This window comes from Zonotrichia albicollis, chromosome 1 (assembly GCF_047830755.1).
Source record: "Zonotrichia albicollis isolate bZonAlb1 chromosome 1, bZonAlb1.hap1, whole genome shotgun sequence".
Taxonomy (NCBI): Eukaryota; Metazoa; Chordata; class Aves; order Passeriformes; family Passerellidae; genus Zonotrichia; species Zonotrichia albicollis.
The window spans coordinates 37,826,447-37,846,319 of NC_133819.1; the positions used below are offsets into that span (position 1 = coordinate 37,826,447).

Sequence of the window (19,873 nt, forward strand, 5' to 3'; positions counted from 1 at the left end):
GTGGAGTGTCCTTCACCAGAGATACTCAAGAACCATCTGGATGCAGTCCTGTGCCATGTGAATAATGCTCTAGGATGTGCTCTAGGATGACCCTGCTTGAGTAGGGAGATAGGACCAGATGACCCACTGTGTTCCTTTCTAACCTGACTCACTTTGTGATTCTGTGTAAAAAACAGGTTTCCTTTTCCTTTTCATGATGATCTTGGCTAGTTATTCCCACATAAAGCTGCTGCCCTAGTGTCATTTCCAGCCTGCAGCAGAAAGATTTACTTTCAGACTCAAGCTAAGGTGGGAAGCATGGGTGTTTTCAGAGAAGCGCTACAACCTGATGAAGTTAGAAGAAGGTCATAGTGTTACAAATATGCATTTCCTCAAAACTACATGCACAGTGTTTCTCAACACCTTTCAGCCTACAGACGTATTTTGTGACACTGTTGAACTGACTGCACTATTATTTACTGACACATCGTGGATGTTTCCTAACCAGTGGGTCAGTATACGGTTTATAGCCTCTATTGGAGAGATACTTGATCTTATCAGATCATGCCCAGCAAAAATGTGTTTACAAACTAACTGGATCCAAACACTGAAGAAAGTGCTGAAGGCGATTAAGATGCATCCCAAAGTGTGCTCTCCTGAGGTCACAGTCTCCTGATAGATCCTAACCACAAAGGCTCAAAAAAACCCCATCATAAATAAATAAGCTAAGAAAAAAATACAAGCATCAGCCAAGTATTATAAAAATCACATTAATTTTAAAGCTTTACGCTTTTTGACATTTTAAAAAGTCTTTGACCTGGCATATTCTACAGTTGGATTTTTCTGATGGTTTTATAAAGGTCATGTTTATGGTATAATGAGCACAAATTTCCAAGGCTTATTAATCAGAAAAACACTATTGCAAACAGATTTTCAAAGAATTTTTCATTTTTATGAATATATTGAATATGATGAATATATTAAAGCTTTAAAAGTGCCATTTTTCAAAAGCATGCTTGGGGAAGAAAAAACTATTAATTTCTGGTGTCTTTACTTGCAATGAAACAAGCATATGACTGAGAAGAATATGGTAACTAATGTCATGAAATGGACACACTCCACTAGTAAACTATGAAAATAGTTCTGTGTAGCAATGCATCTTCTCTTCAGCACTAATAATTCCATTTGGCATTAATAATTCACTGGAAAGTGGTTTTACACATTTGTAACTGCATAGTGCAAAGTAAGTAGAACTTAATGATAAGTTACTGCATGTTTCCAGGGTACCACTTCACTCTTCTGTAGCTGTCAAACCTCTGATGCTTTACCAAATAACAGGCAGATCAACTTCAGAAAGTGATGAAGTTGGGAGAAGGATGGCAGAATCCAAGCTGAAAGAGCAAAGTCAAAGCAAGCTCCACAGAGGGAGTGGAAGGAAAGGAAGGAGAGAGGTGTATTGAGAAAATAAGTGACAGAAAGTCTGTGGTTTTGCAGCTGCACATGGCTTTTGGTCTTACAGGCAGCACACAACAATGGACATGAAAATACCTCTGTCAACCTATGCCAGTGTAGCATAGCCTGGACCATGATTCCCTCCTGAACAAACCTCACAGAGTTGCACACACAGACCTGCCTATGTGTATGTATGTGACAAATGCACACACTTATTGAAATAAAATAATATTTTTCATTTTTCTTTCCCATGCATAATGACATAAAAGCTTGCACAACACATCAGAAACTACCGCAGTCTCAAAAATTTTGATTCACAAAAATCACTCCAAGACATACTTGTTTAAAATTACTAGGTTTATGATCTTTCATAGGTAGGTAAAAGAATAAGTGGAAAAATTAGAATGGAACCAAAAGCACAGGATTTACTAATGGATAATGACCAGTGCCACAGTAGACAGAAGTATGTTTTGCAGGACAGGCTCCTGGACATAAATAACTTTTCAGTCCATGGTGATTTGAAAGATACTGGTCAAGATAAAGTATAGATCATAGCATCATTTTTCCTGTATGCACGTATTTCTAAATTAAAAACACTTCAAGTTATTTAGCTCAGGAACTTTTTCCAACAATGAAATAACTCCCATTCTGAATGAAATACTTGAAGTTCTTAAAGAAAATTTAACCAAAAGAGCAAACACAAATATCTTTCTTTTTCAGGATGTAAAGCCAGAAAAAAGCCTATTAGATCACATGGCCCAATTGCCTCTAAACCCCAACCCATTACTTTTCATAAACTTCTACTATATTTGATTGAAATGAAACAAGTTCAGTCCTCAGGAGATACAGCTGTTTGTGCAAAAAGCAAGAGCCTGAGGCTCTGTGGGTGAGAGTTTCTGGAAAAAGAAGTTGATGCAAAACTGAAGTTTTCCTAGCAGGCAACCTATGCTTTGTATTGAGAAGCAATGAAAAAGCAGACAGTGCTTGGCAGTTTACTCTCCCCACAGAGACAGGGGAAGGGAGGGATAAAATATTTAGTTAACTATCAATTTTGAACCTTCCTAGGACAGAATTTTATTCCATCTCAAATCACACATGCACTACGTCAGTCATGACTACACCTTGGATTTTCATCAGCAGGTAATTAAAAAAATATTGTTGTAGTGGGGAGAGAAAAACATCTCTATCTTCTGCTAAGTACCCGAGTACTTGATGATCAGATTAGAGTCACTCCCCTCAGCATTAAGCAACAGAGATCAGCTTACATCTTACTGGAGCTGTGCCATCAGATGTTGCTCTCTTGCCCCACTTCAGAAAAGTTCAGCTTCAAGTCGAACACTCACACAACACAAAAGCGTGACCGCTAACAACAGAGCAGCCTTCCAGCATGAAGAGGTGAGGAATTCACCAGGAATTTGCAGATCACTCCTGACTTGCTAGGAACCTTTTTGCAGTCCTGATAAACTGGCCAGCCATTCTTCATCTGTCTGAAAAAATCTAGGGATGCAAACTATCAGCAGTTCTGCACTGCAGGACAGAGCTTTGAGTTCAGCAAGGGAGCCACGAAAGGAGAGCTGGTGCTGATAGAGCGCAAAACCCTGAAGAAAATGCTAAGGGCAAGGAGTTCACATCAAGTTTGGGAGAGGGAAAAGTGGAGGGGAAAGAAGGGGAAGTAAGACAGCATAAGGCAACACAAGACTGGAAATAAGAGAATGGGATGTTGGAAATCAACGGGGGAAATGTGAACCTTGGCCAGAATCAATTAAACTGTTGTCTTCTGGAAATGCTATATCTCCAGCCACAGATTTAATTTTAATAAAGTTTAAATAGGACATGTTATAGCACACTTAAATAGTAGTAATTGTGTAACTCTGTGGTATCTACAAATTGTATCTTTGCCAAACATTATTTAGTGCAATCATATGCTGCTCTTGTGCAATTCAAGTGATTTTACTATTTTTTTCCCTTTCTTAAACAGAGACAAACATGTGTCATATGATATGCTGGAACACAGAACTAGGTGTTAATTCACAGTATATGCTGATGAGTAAATGCTTTTATTTTCATCCAGAAACGGTGCAATTGTGCTTCTATATGCATAGCTGCAATGAAAGAAAAAAAGAAAGAGAAAACACAAATTCCAAAAGACTGACTCCACTGCCCAAGCAGGGTACCTTCATTCCCACTAACAGATCCCAGCGATGACCCTTCTGCAAAAGGGAAAACATAACAAAACAGACTATATTGAATTCACTTTTATAAACCTTTTTATTCCCTGTCATAAAAGACCAGTTTGAAACCATGTTTTAATAATCTTTGACTCAGGCGGCAGGTTTGCACATGCCATGGCAATTACAAAGTTACTGATAATTAATCTATTCCTCTGTGCTAATTTAGCAGATGCTTTGCTTCAAGATGCGATTGCTTATGGAAAAGAAAACAGTAAAAAATTCAGCTTTTTCTTTGTTGCAAAGCTCTGTCAGAATTTAACTTCTCTTCAGATCTACATGGAAGCTACACTTTCACACATAATGTAAAAACAAATTTTTTTAAAATTTTCAAAAATTTAAAGAAATCAAGGTCTGTATTTTAATCAAAGGTCCATATTGAAGCCTGCTCTGTAAGTCCTCAGCACCTCAGGGAAATGTCCCAATAGTTGGGCTGTTGACTGACTGGGGAGACTTGCACAATGATACCATTTTGGAGCAGTTTAGATTTGTGCAAATGTGTATTCACTTCACGGAGGAATTTAGCTTGTGTTTCCAGCAGCCCACAAAAATCCCTTGACCTCAAGGCTAGTGTTTTTCTGGGGAAGTGAATACATTCTTTTACAGTGGAGAAGTTCTAACAAAATGGCTATTTATAAAAAAAAGGACTATGAAAACTTCAATTCTGGCAAACTTACACCTGGTGGAGCTGATTTAGGCAAATGATCTGAGAGCTGGAATATGTGGCAGTTATGAGGTTGACTGTCCTTCTCCACACCCTTATGAAAATGCTGACAGTTTTGTTTTTCAAATCTCTATGTAAAATATGCCTATAATTTAAAAAAAAAAAGTTTTTCAAGCAAGTAAAATTGTCTCCTGTCGTTCTCTATAGGTGGGGGAAAAGCATTACTGCTTTTGCAGACAAGGCACAAAAGACAAAAGAAATTTTTGTCCTATTTTCCAGAAACACAGGCATGTCAAGCCCAATTTATCTAATCCATGACATGTTGGATGCTCCAGGCTGCATCTACGGAAATAGATAAAGGCTTGTCCTCCACAGATTTAATGAATGGGAATCCCTGCCCCTGGCTAATATAAATCGTTCTTGTTGGTGGATAATTCTATTGATTACAGTCCAGTTACATTTACACAAGTACACACAAGAATTTTCTGTAAAGCAGCACTAAGTGTAGGCCAAAAAATGCAAACCTAGTAATATGTACACATTTCTTTAAGCTGTCTGAAGTTATGACTTTTCAGTTTTTTCCATCTCCTACCCTGGTGTTCCTTAAAAGCATTTGACTATCACGTGACATAAAATTATTCCATAAAAAAGTCACATGTGATTATTCACTCTATTCAGAGCTTTTACCTCACGCAAAAAGCAAAGAAATTTTTATGGGTTCTGATACATATTTTACTATAGTATTTTACATACAGGTTTTATATGTTCTGATACATCTTTTACTATAGGGTTTCCTGAGTCGACCACACAGCCTGTAACAGTAAACAGAAGGCTCAGACCAGTCTCCTGTGTATCTTGGTTACCACTTAACATGGGCAAAAATCTAAAAGGAAAAAACACCCCAACAAACCAAACAAACAAAAACTCCATGGGGAAAACCACCCCCCACAGGGATATGAAAGGTGGCAAGGAGCAGTCTGCATACCAATGTGCAGATTTCGCTGCTGGCTAGGGATACCAAGGCATGGTTGAAGGGACAAAATTTCCTTTTTTACATAGGCCAGAAACAGCCTGAAACCCTCTCTAAAGGAAAAGAAATGTGACAAAGTCTCAGGTAATAGTATCTTTCCTGGACTTCTCTTCAGTCAGCCTGGCTATGTTGTGGTACTCTACCAAGCCATCTTAAAATTTTATAGCCCCTGTTCCAGGAACCGAACACAGAAAATGTTGTAAAACATTTAAATAACATTTTAGAGAGAGCCATGCTTGCTCACACAATCTCACTAGTCAAAATAGTTACTTCTAGCCCTATGTAACTATTAAAATTTCACATTGTGCACATCAAAAATCAAATTTGGCATTCACTGATTTTGCCCTCATAGTTATTAATTCAGCATTTCTTGAAATAACTCTAAATATATATTGAAACAGGCCTAGGATATAAGCAACCCCCCTCAAACATTTCAGTTTGTTGTAGTCAAAGGTGATTTGTCATCTACCTTCTTCCTAAGGTGTTCAAAAAGATCAAGCCTTGGGCATAAGACACTAAAACTTATTCCACAGGGAAAAAAGTCTCAACTGGCATGTTTTATTTTATTTTAAGGTTTTCTCTATTGGAGAGGCAAAAATAAAATAAGATCAATAACTTTGATTCTGTTGCATTACACAATTATTTGAGAGACACTTAAGGAAATATGGGGGTTTTAAAGACATTTCTAGCAAGGCTTGTAACCATGATAAAATTAAATAGTACCAAGAGGAGAAAAATTCCGGTGTGCACTTTTCTGATAATTCACGTAGATCAGAAGGATCAGGATCTTGCATCTTCACAATTTTAAGTCTAGCTATTATAATTCCAGATGTTATTGAGTATGTGTATGGCATATATGCGTGTATATATATATATATATATGTATATATATTCTTGTGTGTGGATATGTGTGCATGTATATATATATGTGTGTGTGTGTATGTATATATATATATATATTTGCTCTGATCCATGTTAAGTCATTGTATTGTTTTGCTTGAATTATATGGGCTGAAGACATAATAAAATTCAACTTTTTTGCATCACAGCATTTCTAATATTTGCATCACACATTTCTAATATTTTTATTACTTTTTCAGATTAAAACAGAAAAGTAACACCTAAATTTAGCCAACAAGCTTTTATCTAATTGAATTTTGTGTCAAGTGTTTCAAGCAATTTCTTAATATGATTTTATGGCTTGAGATGAGAAAGTCACGCCCTCTACAAAAATTAAAACCTTTGAATTTTAATGAATTTGTGTTATTAACCTGATCAGAAAAATCTTACAAAAGCTAAGAAGCAAGGAGGACAATGCGAGAGCAAAGAGCCTTAACAGAACCATGTGTTGACAAGCTAGATCCCTCCTCCCATCCTCCCACTCTGCTGCTAAGGAGTGAAGGGAGCCTCACATACTGTAATCATGTTTGCTTTCCATAAGAGGTAATCTCACAATACATTTTCCACAAATGAAATTATATTAAACCAGTGAAGTGAGCCAGCCAATTGTCAAATAATGCAGAAATGCAAGGATTTGCTAAGCCAAAGACAAATTTCAATCCTACAAACACTTTTGCACATATTTAACTATTCCAATCCCTCAAATCAGTGAAAAAGCATCAGAAAAGTTATTTTTTGATTCAGAAGTTCATGCAGGAGTGGGGTCCATCCCATATTTGTGTGATTCCATCTGACTAAACATTCAAAATGTTCCATAACAATGAGTTTTAAACAAAGAGATCTGCTATTCTACTACAAAAGAATTAAAAATTTGGCAAAGACAAACTCACAAAGGACCAAGATACAAAAGAGAAATGCATGATGAAACTATAAACAGCAGATGAAAATGAAGATACTCTTAAGTATATTGCCAAAGATGCAAGAAGACGCCCATCCCTTCTTTCTGACATTATTTTAAAAAATTCAGAATGATTCAGTGACAAGAAAACACTTCCTGTGACAAGAAGATGCTCCCTGTATCTAGAAATGGCACTAAAAAACTCCGTAACCGTACTAAAAAAAGACAGTGTGTTGAGAAGACAGTTCCTCTATGATTTCAGTGGCTTAAGGAGAGTTACACTGGGTATTAGTTTGAGCTGAGATACTAAAGGACAATTATTGCAGCACACTGAATCTGCTTAATTAGAGGTATCAATTCAAGTAATGAGGCCATTTTGCATGCAAGCCTCCAAGAAACCTGAAACCAAACACAGCTTGCTTGTATAAGGGTTGCATTCCAGAGATTAAGCTCAAGCCAATTTTACAGATCTGGAGTTGCAGCTAAACATAAATCACCTGATTCACAGCAAAATGTTTTGGGCGTGTTAACCTGAAACACTGAGAAAATTTCAGCAGCGTTGGCCAAATCATGACAAAATTCAAGATCTGCACAATCTTCTTCAGCCTTAAAATGCTGATGCTGGCACCGTTCTGTTGTCCACATATCTGCACTAGGCTGGGACCTTACAGCTTCTGCTGCTCTAAGTTGAACACATGGTTTCTGTAGCTTCACAAATCTGCTGCCTTTGTTTCTGCTTTACAGAAAGACTTGATTTATAATCTAAGAAAAGACTTCCCAAACCTGTATTTCTGGCTATTCTGTTTCACTTGGACTTGGGCAGTATACATGGTAATTTTGTCTAAATACAGATAAAATTTAAATGGGGAGTGATAGGATTTCTTTATTACACTCCTCAGACAGCTAAATTATACTTAAAGTACATTGGCAAAACCTAGAGCACAGACAGCTGTTTCATGTTGCTATGTAGTTCCATTGCTACTACATGGCAAAAAAATTTACATTTTATTTCTCATTTAACTGACCATTTAAGTTCACAGAAAGCATCAAATGACCCAGGTGTTCAGCTACATGAGTATGTACAGTTACAAAAGTTGTGAAAGTAAAATAAATCTCTGTGTCCAAGGTCAAGCACCAACTGTATTAACAGAACTCTTATGAAGTTTCAGATGTTGCCTGTAGCCTTCAGATTGCAGCAGGGACACAAAACAAAACAATGCAGAGTTCATCTTTAGGTTGTTACACTGGGCACTTTTCAACATATTTTTGTAGAGCATTGCCAAGACCATGCCTGGTCATGCTACTAAATTGGTAAAATCAGACTACCAAGACTGGTGGAACCCCAAGAACAGCAAAACAATACTGAAAAAATTCAGTGTAATTCAGTGTCTGACAGCCTGAAGTAAATAGACCACTTGCAGAGAATTTGGTTCCCACAAAATATCAATTTCTTGCATTTATAAGGCCCTTCAGTGTTTCCCTAAAACTTCCTCTGCAGATGCAAGCAAGTTGGTTTTACCCAAATAAAAAATCAAAATTAAAAAAACAAACCAACTTGAAAGCCCCTTCTGTTAAGTTTACCACCTCACACGATTTCAGGATTCTTTCTGCTCAGAAAGCAAGGAAAAATTGGCATGAGCTATTTCTTAGAGCTATCACACACTGAAAAACCCACATAAAGCAGTAAATGCTTATACACATCCAAGGGGACTAGAAACTCTTTAAATTTTTGTCATGGAAATCTATTTTTGAGAACATTTCCTTAATTTCATGGTCTTGCTGTAACAGCATGGGCAATGGACTCTTATGGGACATGATTTAGTACAAGATTTTATCTCTTTTCTCCTAAAATTCACTATAAATTTCAAATTTGCTATATATTATAGTAGTATAATGTTATTTGGCCTTTTCACATTCAAAGGTCAAACCAACTTTCTAATTACAAATTACAGTTTCCTTGTCACTAGAAACTATTACCCATATACAATTTTAATACACATCCATTCAGTAGCTCCAGACACACAATTGCAAATGTCAAAATCCTGCAGACTAGAAATGAACTTCTCCCACATGCAGCTTTTTCTGGCTGAGCTACAAACCCACAGAAATGATTGCTTGATATTATTTGTGGTCAGAAACTTCAACAGAGCTGTACGAGATGATGCTCTAAGAAAAATGTTAAGCCTCCTCTGCTAGTGAGGGGGTGGGGGTGAGGGAGGTGGTGAAGATAAGAAATCCCAAATATTTCTTATTGCTGCTTTTCTGCATAACTAATGGAGTCTGTTGACTGAAGGAGAATCACCCCAAACTACTAAACTATTCAATTAATTGTCTTGATTTTTTTAATGATATTACCAATAATGTGCCTTAATGAGGCAAAAAAGGAGTTCAACAAGGCATTGGAGTCGTGGCCCCCAGGAAAGTAAATAAAAATAAAATAAAAATAGGACTTTTGTGAATTAAGAGTTACTCTACAAACTTGTACATAAACAGGAAAGCTTGCAAGCCCCTATCCTACACATATAAATGAATTCCTTACAAATGTAAGCCAAAGAGGGAATTGGTTTAGGCTTAGGTGTGTATAGAACTAAACAGTCCTGTTGACTCAAGAATGTCACATTATCCTTACTGGCATAGATGACTTGGTAACAGAAATTAATAAGGACTATAATGACTATACATGTTTGCAGTAGAAAGCTGCATGCTAAGCTTATAGAAAAAAGGTTTGTAGTTTTAAAACACTTCCTGAAAAGAAAAGAAAAAAGAAAAAAAAAAGGGTAACTTTCATTCCCTGTTGATTCCAGAGGCTTTCTATGGAAACCATCAAAGCTGAGGTGGACAAGGGAATGATGGAGTCTAGTCCCACAGGTATTCAGAGCTCCTCCTAGCATGGTGAAACCTGCAGCACTGCATTCCCTCCTGCAGATGCATCTGCCCAGAGGTGGGACTCCCCACACAAGGCAAATGCAATTGAAATTATCCAACCACCCAAGCTCATATTTCCATCACATTCATTGCCCCTTCCTGCAAGGATACAGGGAGCACCTATTTAAAGAGGATCTGCAACCCAAATAGCTAAATCCTTCACCATCACTGAATCATGCTGCCTCTACCCCAGGCCCACGGCCCGACTGGCTGTCAGAGTTTGACTCTGCTGATGATCAGTTTTAAGTTTTAAAAAGCATTTGAAATGACTGGAGACATTAAACACAACTGTCACAAATTATTTGGCAGTTACCTTAATTAGAATAGGTCTAATTTAATATTCCAGCACAACTGAAGCTCTTACTTTTCTGGGTGCCATGGAAGTTTCCCAGGATGTTAGGTCCAGGAAATGAAATTGAGTTCAAGCAAATCTGTTAGCACAGTCCAACACTTTCCACAGTTCATTACAAATAATAATTACTTTCTGAAACATCCTCCTTCTCCATGAACAGATCTGACTCAGAAAAACAGTATCAGTGAAGAAAGCTCAATTTTTTTCTAAAAGACCCTTGAACTTACAAGAGCTTTTTTTGATACCTGCTAGCAGTTGCCATACTTACACTGTACCAACAGTTTTCAAAAGCTGCCCAACTTCTATCAGACAAACCATCAATATTACTTTAACTAATTTACTACTACAATCAGCTCCCTACATTATTTACTAGAATAGAATGTGGCTACAGAGACAGAAAAACTTGCAAAACTGGAAATCTGCCCATCAAAGGCACCTCACAAAGACTTTAAAAAATATTAACCTATTCATTATGGTAAATATTCTCTGACAGCATTACCCATCTATTGCTGTGAGCATCTAGAAAGGGCCAACAATTTATAATTACCATTATTTTTTCTTATCTTTGTGATTTGGAAGATATTAGCTCAGCTGGAGTCTCTCAAACAGATATTTGAAATAAAATATTCATCATTCATTTGACTATATACTGAGGTCAGAGGGCAATATTTCTGTTTGCAGATGAATCTAAAGTGAGCTTTGTATTGCTGAAAATGTGCTGGCATGGCTTTCAACATAAAAATCCTCCTATAATAAATAACAATAAAGCATCATGCAATTTTTATCTTTGTAAATGTTCCCATGAAGAAATGTTCCCACTAGAAATGCACAATAAACTTATACAAATTACATAAACATTGTTAGAAAAAACTGAGGGATATTTTAAGGGTATTAATTATTAATGTTTTTCAATATTAAGTATCATCAAAGACTGCCTACCTGAGACAGTTCTGTTCTGCTTTTCATCCCTACACTGAATCTTCTGGATACATTTAGCTTTCTTTTTTTAAAAATAGGGCAGGGGATAATAAAAAGTAAAAATAAATTAATGTTCCACACATCTGCATTTTCTTCCTGAAATCTCTGGAACTTTCTGGGTGTCACAGTGACACGTAGCATCATCATTCATGGTTTTCAGAATGCTAATTTCAGATTATTTCAATATTTTTTCTTCCCTGTGTGTTGATGATAGCATGTGATGTCAATTCTGCTTCAAGCTAGTGGCAAAACAGAGCAATTTTGTTTGGCCATCTTGGACTGTTTGTGGAGGGTGGTGCTGCCAGTACCATTTTGCTGCAGCACCAGGAGGCCACCCCACTTTACCTGCTGCCTGCCTTTCTCTGCCAGCAGAGTCTACACACATTTCACACACTCTAAGTTGTTCCACAATCACATTTTGATTGTATTCACAGTGCTAGAGAGATTTGCAGCGTTGCTTTGATTGTTTTTTAATGTGTTTTCAGCCTTTCCCTGTTTGTTTATTACATTTGGTAAGTTCATTTACATGAAGGAGCATATATGTGGGGGTATTTGTGTAGTAATGTCTCTCTTTAGGGCCATTGACTCTTTCAACCTTGAAAACCTGCATGTTTTCATGCAGGTAACCTATTATGTGCATTGTTAGAGTGTGTGGAGCTAAATGTTAATATGGATGGGGTGCTAAATAGCATTCAGTAAGTAGGTTTGTCAGTTAAACCTATGCAGGAATATATATGCTATATTCTACAAAAATACTGCAAAGGATTGGGAGACATAAAAAATGAAAAAGGGAAAAGCATTAGGAATTTATAAATGTAATGAAAATTTTTACCTTAACCCAACTGAAAAAAAAAAAGAATGGTTATTTTGAAACCTTTAATGAAGAAATAATGGAGAGAGAAAAATTATACCATGTAGACCAATGCAATTTCCAAGAATTTGGAGCTACTAAGATTTAAGCCCAAGAATCTAAATGTGTTATTAGGAGGCTGTTGCAACTGCCCTAGCACTGCATGTGGAGAGGAGGACCAAACAACCAGTTTTACAAGGCAGGCAGACTGTGGTCAGGATTGGCAAGACAAATGTTTGTAAATGATTACATCGCGTCTTGAGTGCTGAAATCTTGTAAGGATACTAGAAATACAGTTCAGTGGCTTTATAGTACCCAAGTTCATGTGGCTACCATGCCCTCAGTCAGAAGGAGACAAAAAGCAAAAGGATTTAAATATATCCTTACATATGCACACACAACTTTTTATGGCCTGTTTGACTTCTTATATAAAGGACACATTCTGTTCCTTTACAAACACTGGAATTGCAAAGTTAAAGAGGAGATTATGTAAAGTTTGACATATGTCTGCAAAGTTCTTACTTTTTTCTATGCTACCTAAAAGCAGACAAGCCATGCAACTTCGACTGTCGAAAAATTTGCTGCTTACAGCAGCACAATTTACCAGCAATAACAGAAAAACAGAGAAGCAATGTGCTTGCTACATAATAGTCACATATCTGGCAAACTGAATGCACCTGTTACATTGCTGGCTTTGATAGGAGGTGAGTGGATTTGCTATCACAGGTAAATACCAGCAAACAAAACCTAATTTGCTAAACATTGCACTATAGAGACAGTAGACCCTCAGGTCACTACTGAAAAATGACTTGGCTTAGCAAAAAGAACACTGATATTCCTTGCAGTGCCAAGACTGCCTTCCTCTCCACCTGCTCCTTCCTTTTGCACTCACCGTTGCAGATCTTGTCAAGGGTCTGTGTTTTTTGACTTGGTTTTCTGTGTTGTTTTTTTTCTTTTTTTTTTCATTCAGTATTGATCCTTAGTGCAATGATGGGTAACAATATTGGAAAACGCAATCATTATCTCCCTCTATCTTCATAACTTACTACACTCCATAGTAAACAAACTGAGTAAACAAGGTCAACAAGAACAAAAGAAGCTGCGAAAATTTTCATTGCTTTCATTTGAATGAATTGTCCATCTGCTTTTTCAATTACAGCATAAAAGTAAATAAATGAGAGAACTGCTATGAAGTAACACTCAAAGAGAAAATTAAGCCTAGCTTTTTTCTTTTGTTCTCAAGAAAGAAGTTTTAATATTCAGAGGAGGTTTTCTAACATAAACCTGCTTTTTAGGTTCTATCTTGTCTTCTGATAGAGAGAATTGGGGAAGAGACTGCTGGTTTGCATTGTAATAAAGAGAACACATAAACAGCACACAGTATAAAAACTACCAGTATGAGCCAAAGCCCTTTGAGACCCTAAGCATATGCTAAAATTTCAAACAGCCATGCCCAGAGTTAGCAGACGCAGTCAATCTCATTTTTGTATCTGCTGTTACTGCTTCAGAGATGAAGATACTATACATTATCAAACCCCAGGAGCTTTTCAAGCTTTACTTGAAAAGCAAGTGTTACATTATGGTTTTAAATTCTGAAACCTGCAGGGACTACAAAACAGAGTAAATTAGTTGGCTTGGTAAAAGATCCAGGACCTCATCTCATAGTGATGAAAGAATTTCTCAGGATTTCCAAACAACTGGTTCAGCCAGCTAGCAGAGGTATAAAAAAATATAAATAGATTGATCTAACCCCACCTTTTTAAAATAGATGGGGGGAGGGAAATAAGGAAAAAAGGAGGAAAAAAAGGCAGAGGGAGAAAAAGTACTTTTGTTTAAACACCAGATAAGGACTCAAGATGTCTATTTTTTCAAACCTGAAGAAATTTAAAATGGATATTTGAAGGATCAAAAGAGAGAGAACTGTATTATCACACAACAATAATCATTGTATTATTAACAAGAGGCAAGTGTGTATAGCAATTGAACTTTCGTAAGAGCCTCCCTTACAATTCCAATCTGAAATTACAGTTGCATTCTCATATTTTACATTTGATCCAGACCCTTGCCAATTACTTTAAGCTGTCGTTCCGTGCTTAAGATTGCAGTAACTTTTTATGGTGAATATATACACAGAAAAAAAATTGTCTAAGAGAAACATGAGCATGAGACTGATGAGCTGAAGAAAGTGGTCAACAAAATGAGCAAGAAGGTCTGAGCATATGAGTCAGTAATGCAGTTTCATGTATTAGATTTTTCACCCCTAAGCAGATTTCTCAAAGAAGTGTTGCTAAAATAACTGAGCACACAGGCTGACCTACAGGATATGGTTTTGCCATATAATGACTGAGCCCTACGATAGAGGAAAGCTTATCTCCACTTTCATCCCCAGCAATTTAATTCAAGTACAATCTCGGCCACTTCAAGCTTTGGTATTTCTCACTTTTGCTGCATTTTCTCTGAATGTTACCAATCATCTATGCAATTTCAGCTGCAAAACTAATCTTTGCAGTATATTACATGTAATATCTCCTTTTTAAAAATGGAAGCCCTTATGACCTCTATTGTATCTCAAGAACTTTTCATGATCTAATGGCAAATTGAAATATTTCCTTTTCCCAGTCCAAATATATTTCTCCTTTCTCAAATACCACCACCTTCTTTAGTGCAATGAGAGGCAAAATCTTTAAAGAGTTTCCTGTAACCTGATTAACATTTTTGTAATTGCAAGAATTTCTAGAATTGCCACCAGCTTATGAAACAAAATCCAAATAACGTGGAAGGATATTTGCACACAGGCACAGAGACATATCAGCCATATGACTCTAATATAAATACGGTCAAAGGCTCTCATTATTTGAAAATACTTTGTAAAAATTTATGTGTTGCCTTTCAGGAAAAAAAATAAAACAGATGCATGATATCACAATGAAAATTTTAAAAATCTGGTTTCTTCTTAATTTAATTTCTTAACAGAAGAAAGAAGGAATGCAGGATTAGACTCTACAATCCTTCCAGTTAAAATATGCACAGACACACATTCACATGAGCACGTGAGCGCACACACACTTTGTTAAAGGATCTTCTGCTGAAGCAACTGTGATCTAATCTTCTCTAATGGAGCAGGAAGCCACTGATTCCAATTTTGGGTTTGGAGCAATTCTGTCACCCACAAGAAAAGTCATACTTGGAATGACTTTTTTTTTTTTGTCTGTGAAATGGCAAAAGGACCTTTTGTTTAAGGCAACATACTGAATGTATTTTGAAGCATTTCAAATTAACAGTTTCTGTAACAGAAACTAAAAGGGTGCAATCTAGCACAGAGCAGTTTCTGTAAGTTCAAACAGGATTTTTTAAATTGTTATTACGTATACACGCATTAATGATTATTCAGTGCTTCAAGATATGAACTTCACTGCCCAGGAGGCTGTAATGTTCCAAATATAAACATCAGACTCCTGCAGCTTTCAAGATCCTATACATTGGCTTGCTCAGCTGAATTCTTCTGTCACACACAGCATCCATTATATATTAACTACACTTTCTTATTGCAGATGGCTGGTGATAAAACACAGTTAGTAATCCAGTATCTGTGCTTCTCTAAACGTTTTAAAAGAACAGCCTTATCAACACCGATTCATCCTGACTTAAATGAAAACAGAAATGATACTAAAGGCCTCCACAGTGTCTAACCTAGAAGGAAATATAACCTCCTAAAAACAAACCAGTAACAACCAAATATTTTCATTGAAACAAAAAAAACCACCCTATTTCAGCAGTTGGTCAGCTGGCTTGTACAGTGTGTGTTTTCTTTAAAGAGGTGATGAGATTCGGGGTGTGGGGGGAGGAAGTATTCTTTTTATTCCATGACTCATCCAGCATGAATCTCTTAAAGAAAGTGTTCCAGAAATAAAAAGTGATATTCAGAATAGTAGCATGCATGCAGATGAACTACTACATTCTGCAACATTGACTGAAAAAAGACCCTAAAGATTTAAACAGCCACCACACAAACAGAAATGTTATGGCATTTTTGGGTAAAATTGTTTGTTTCCCTTTATGTTATATACAGTAATTTCCATGCCTATATATTAATTTCCTGTATAATTGAGAAGAGAAGCTACTTAAAACAATAATAGGTTCAGAGGAGGTAGGGAGGGAAGGGAAAAGAAAAAGAAAGAAGAAAGGTACAATTTTCTCCTTTTCCCCTCTCCCTTTTCTTTGTAAATTTTAATTTTAGAGTTTCTTTGGGTTGTGCTTCTTCAATAAGGCCAAAGTATGGAGGCAGTGATTTTTTTGGTGCTGGGGGTGAAGGATTCGCTTTGCTCTCGGTTCCAGCCAGGCTCCCCGAGCCCTGAGGACCCGTGCTCACTGTCCCAGAATCACAATATCACTGCAGCTTTCCCTCCGTGGAGCGGTGCAGGACACACACACACAGCAGCAGCAGCTCTTCCCCTTCCCCTGGTCGAGAGCATTCCCCACCTGCCCCAAGCACACCAGCACCCCAGCCCCAGGGGCGGCCGCGGAGCCACCACGCTCCAGGACAGGGCAGCTCCCGCGGCCGCCCGTGATGCCAGGCCCAGGAAGGCGCGCTCATGGCGAGGTGGCCAAGCCAAGGGGGCAGCGGCCAGTGGAGACTTTCAAGGTAGAGGTGCAGCTCTGGCCATTAGCCACAGCAGAGCCCTCACACTGAGCAGGGCTAGGGGAGGCTCTCCCTCATCAGCGTGCAGCATCAGCGCTGTGGCACTGAGAGCCACCCACCATTCCTCCTCTCGGAACGGCTGAGAATGGTCACAGCTGACTTTTATCTTATGCTAAATTATTAACTTGGCTATAAATGCAGGCAAAAGTTGCTTTGAGGTACATATGTATGTTCTTAAGCACAAAACCACTCCGTATGATAACACTTAACAGAAATGTATTATTTTCATTGGCTTTTGGCTTACTCTATAAACACACTACATCATTTCGTAGGATTTTTATTACTATTATTATTACAATCCCATATTCCTATTTAACTTGAAATGATGAATGCAAAATCAATACAATAAGTAACAAATGTATCCACGGTGACCAAACAACAAACTCAAAAGCACAGCACGGTAAGTGAAAATTAGCAGTTCTTAAAACAACTACATCACAATTCAGTTGCACTGTAAAAGAACGGCTCATGAATTTAGAAGGGTTACAATGAGCTTAATTATTTGAAAGATCAGCTCAAAAAGTAAAATACACATAGTAGGATGTAAGATAAAGGAACAATATCTTATTGGAGGATACAGCTTTAAAGAGAGAGAGAAACATGATGACAAATTCCGGAATTTAGCAACTTCTCTCTCTGATAGTCAAAAACCTCCCTTCACCCACTAACACTTGCTCTATAACAATTATACTATCAGAAGGTTAGGTCTTACTTTCGCTGGTAATTTTCAGTATTTCTTTCAACCTTAATGCTGCACACATGCATTCCCACTATGCCACCTCACATCAGCAGCAATTCAACCAGAAGGCCCAGAAAAGCAAACAAGATGCATAGAAACATATAGAAAAATGCTTTCCTTTTCTTCCCTTTCTATGTTTATGTGGCCCAATAGTTGCATGTTTGGATTCAAAAAATAACCAAACAAAACAACAACCCCCCCCAAAAATCCGATAGAATTCTTTATCAATATTTAAAAGAAAGTACTTTTAATTTTTCCCTTAGAAAAATAAAATTCCAATATTGTCTATGTGATGGCTGTAGCCATTTGAAATCAAAGTAGGTTCACGATGTACACAGTGAGGCTTTCATCTGGCTCAGTGCAATACTGCTTTGTGCAGTAACAGGGACAGGTGAGATTACAGATGTTCTTGCTTCTCACTGACAGTGCGAGAAAATACCCAGAGTAACCACAGGTAAATATCCCCCAGCTCATGCTTTCTTATGCAAAAGACAGGGACAAGAATGTTCATTTAAAACTTAATATTGAAGGAAACTTCAGAATGAACACAGCAGACAGAGAACCTGCCTAGCAGAAACTTTCAGCTCTGCTCTCAGTAGTGAAATTCACTACAAAGCACACCACAGTTTTTTTCCATTTAAGAACTTGTGTTGCACCACAAAACAAATAAGCATATGACACAGTGATTTTTATTTTTTCAAAGTAACTCCAAAAAAAGTTTGATCATCATCATTACATGCTTCTAAAAATTACAGACAGAAAAAATTTAAAAATCAAATACCATGCAGCTAACATATACCTATACCCTAACTCTATAACTTGAGAAAACTGCAACTTCTAATCCCACACAAGAAAAACTGATTGTTAAAAAAAGCCAACCAACCAAAAAAACCAAAAAAAAAAATCCATCTTGCACTTGCATTTCTGTTGAAAAGAGATGAATAGCAAGTTAACCTGGCTTCTTTAATGGTGAAGAGACTTAATCCAAATTACTCAAACCTAAAAACATATTGCTTGCCTATTCCTCCTCAGCCTTTTGAAAATGTAGTAAAGAGAAAATACTGAAAATTTATCTTTGAAAGGGACACTGAACAGTTCTCATAACTCAACCAATTTGTATATATCTTTCTAGTAGGTTAGTTTACATCTAAATCTATCGGCTTTCATAATTGATGTATTTCACTGTTAAAGACAAATCACATATACGTACATAGTCTTTAGTTTTATGAAAATAAGAAGACAGTGTTTAACATGGCAAAAGGCATAGTACTTTTTTGACAGAGCTGAGAATATTGCAAAAGTTCTTCCCTTAAAGCTTGAAGTGAACTCCTGATTCAATATTTAATGAAACTGAGAAAGCTGCTGAATGTCCCAGAAATCCTTCAACTCCCTGCTCTCTGTTCATTCTAAGTACTATGCTGCTATAAATTAACAGTGAGACTAGATGAGATTTCAAGAAGCCAAGAATAGCATTTTCCCATCACACCACCAAATTCTTTATTTTGTTTTTCTTTGCTCTTTAACAGCACTAACTTGCAGCATTATATTGCAATCGTACATCCCAGCCCAGTACTGCAGCACTACATTGCTCAGACATAGCTCTACACTCCAGCATGATTTTAGGGTATGCAGCCAGCTCAGCTGTAAGCTGAAGGAAGATTTCTGTCAAGCAACACAACTAAACTCTGCACAAATATTTAACAGCTCCAAGACCCCTAAAGGCTTAAAATAATATGCATTTTGTGGCACGCTAGGAGCCAACTCCACACCGGTGATGTGCACAATGCCAAGTACTCGGCAATCGCAGCACTGCAAATAAAACACTGTTTCCCCTTTATACCTTGGAATTCTTCAAACTAAAAGCTGAATGAAATACTGAGGTTTGCTGTGCCTCCCCAGCACTGACCGTGCACTAGCAGCTCGCCCATTACATTAAGTTCGTCTAAAACTTCCCATGCCTCACAACCATTTCTCATCCCCTCTCAGCACATGAAACACAAGTTCATTTAAAACAAACCTAGCATGAGTTCATCTTATCTAGCTTGTTTTTCAAACCGCTAGAACTACGCAGTAGCCCACTCAAACAGAAAATTTCCCAGACAATGGAATCCTTTCAAACTGCACAGCCGGCAGGATTCCCCAGTTGTCAGTTTTAGGTGCGTGCCAGCACGAAATGTTC

The 19,873-nt window shown here is 37.3% G+C and overlaps 1 protein-coding gene across 6 annotated transcripts in view; it reads right to left on the reverse strand.

The window, feature by feature from the left end:
* The window catches only part of ZNF385D (zinc finger protein 385D), a 413,388-nt gene that overhangs the window by 143,141 nt on the left and 250,374 nt on the right, over window positions 1-19,873 (reverse strand). The window lies entirely within an intron of this gene.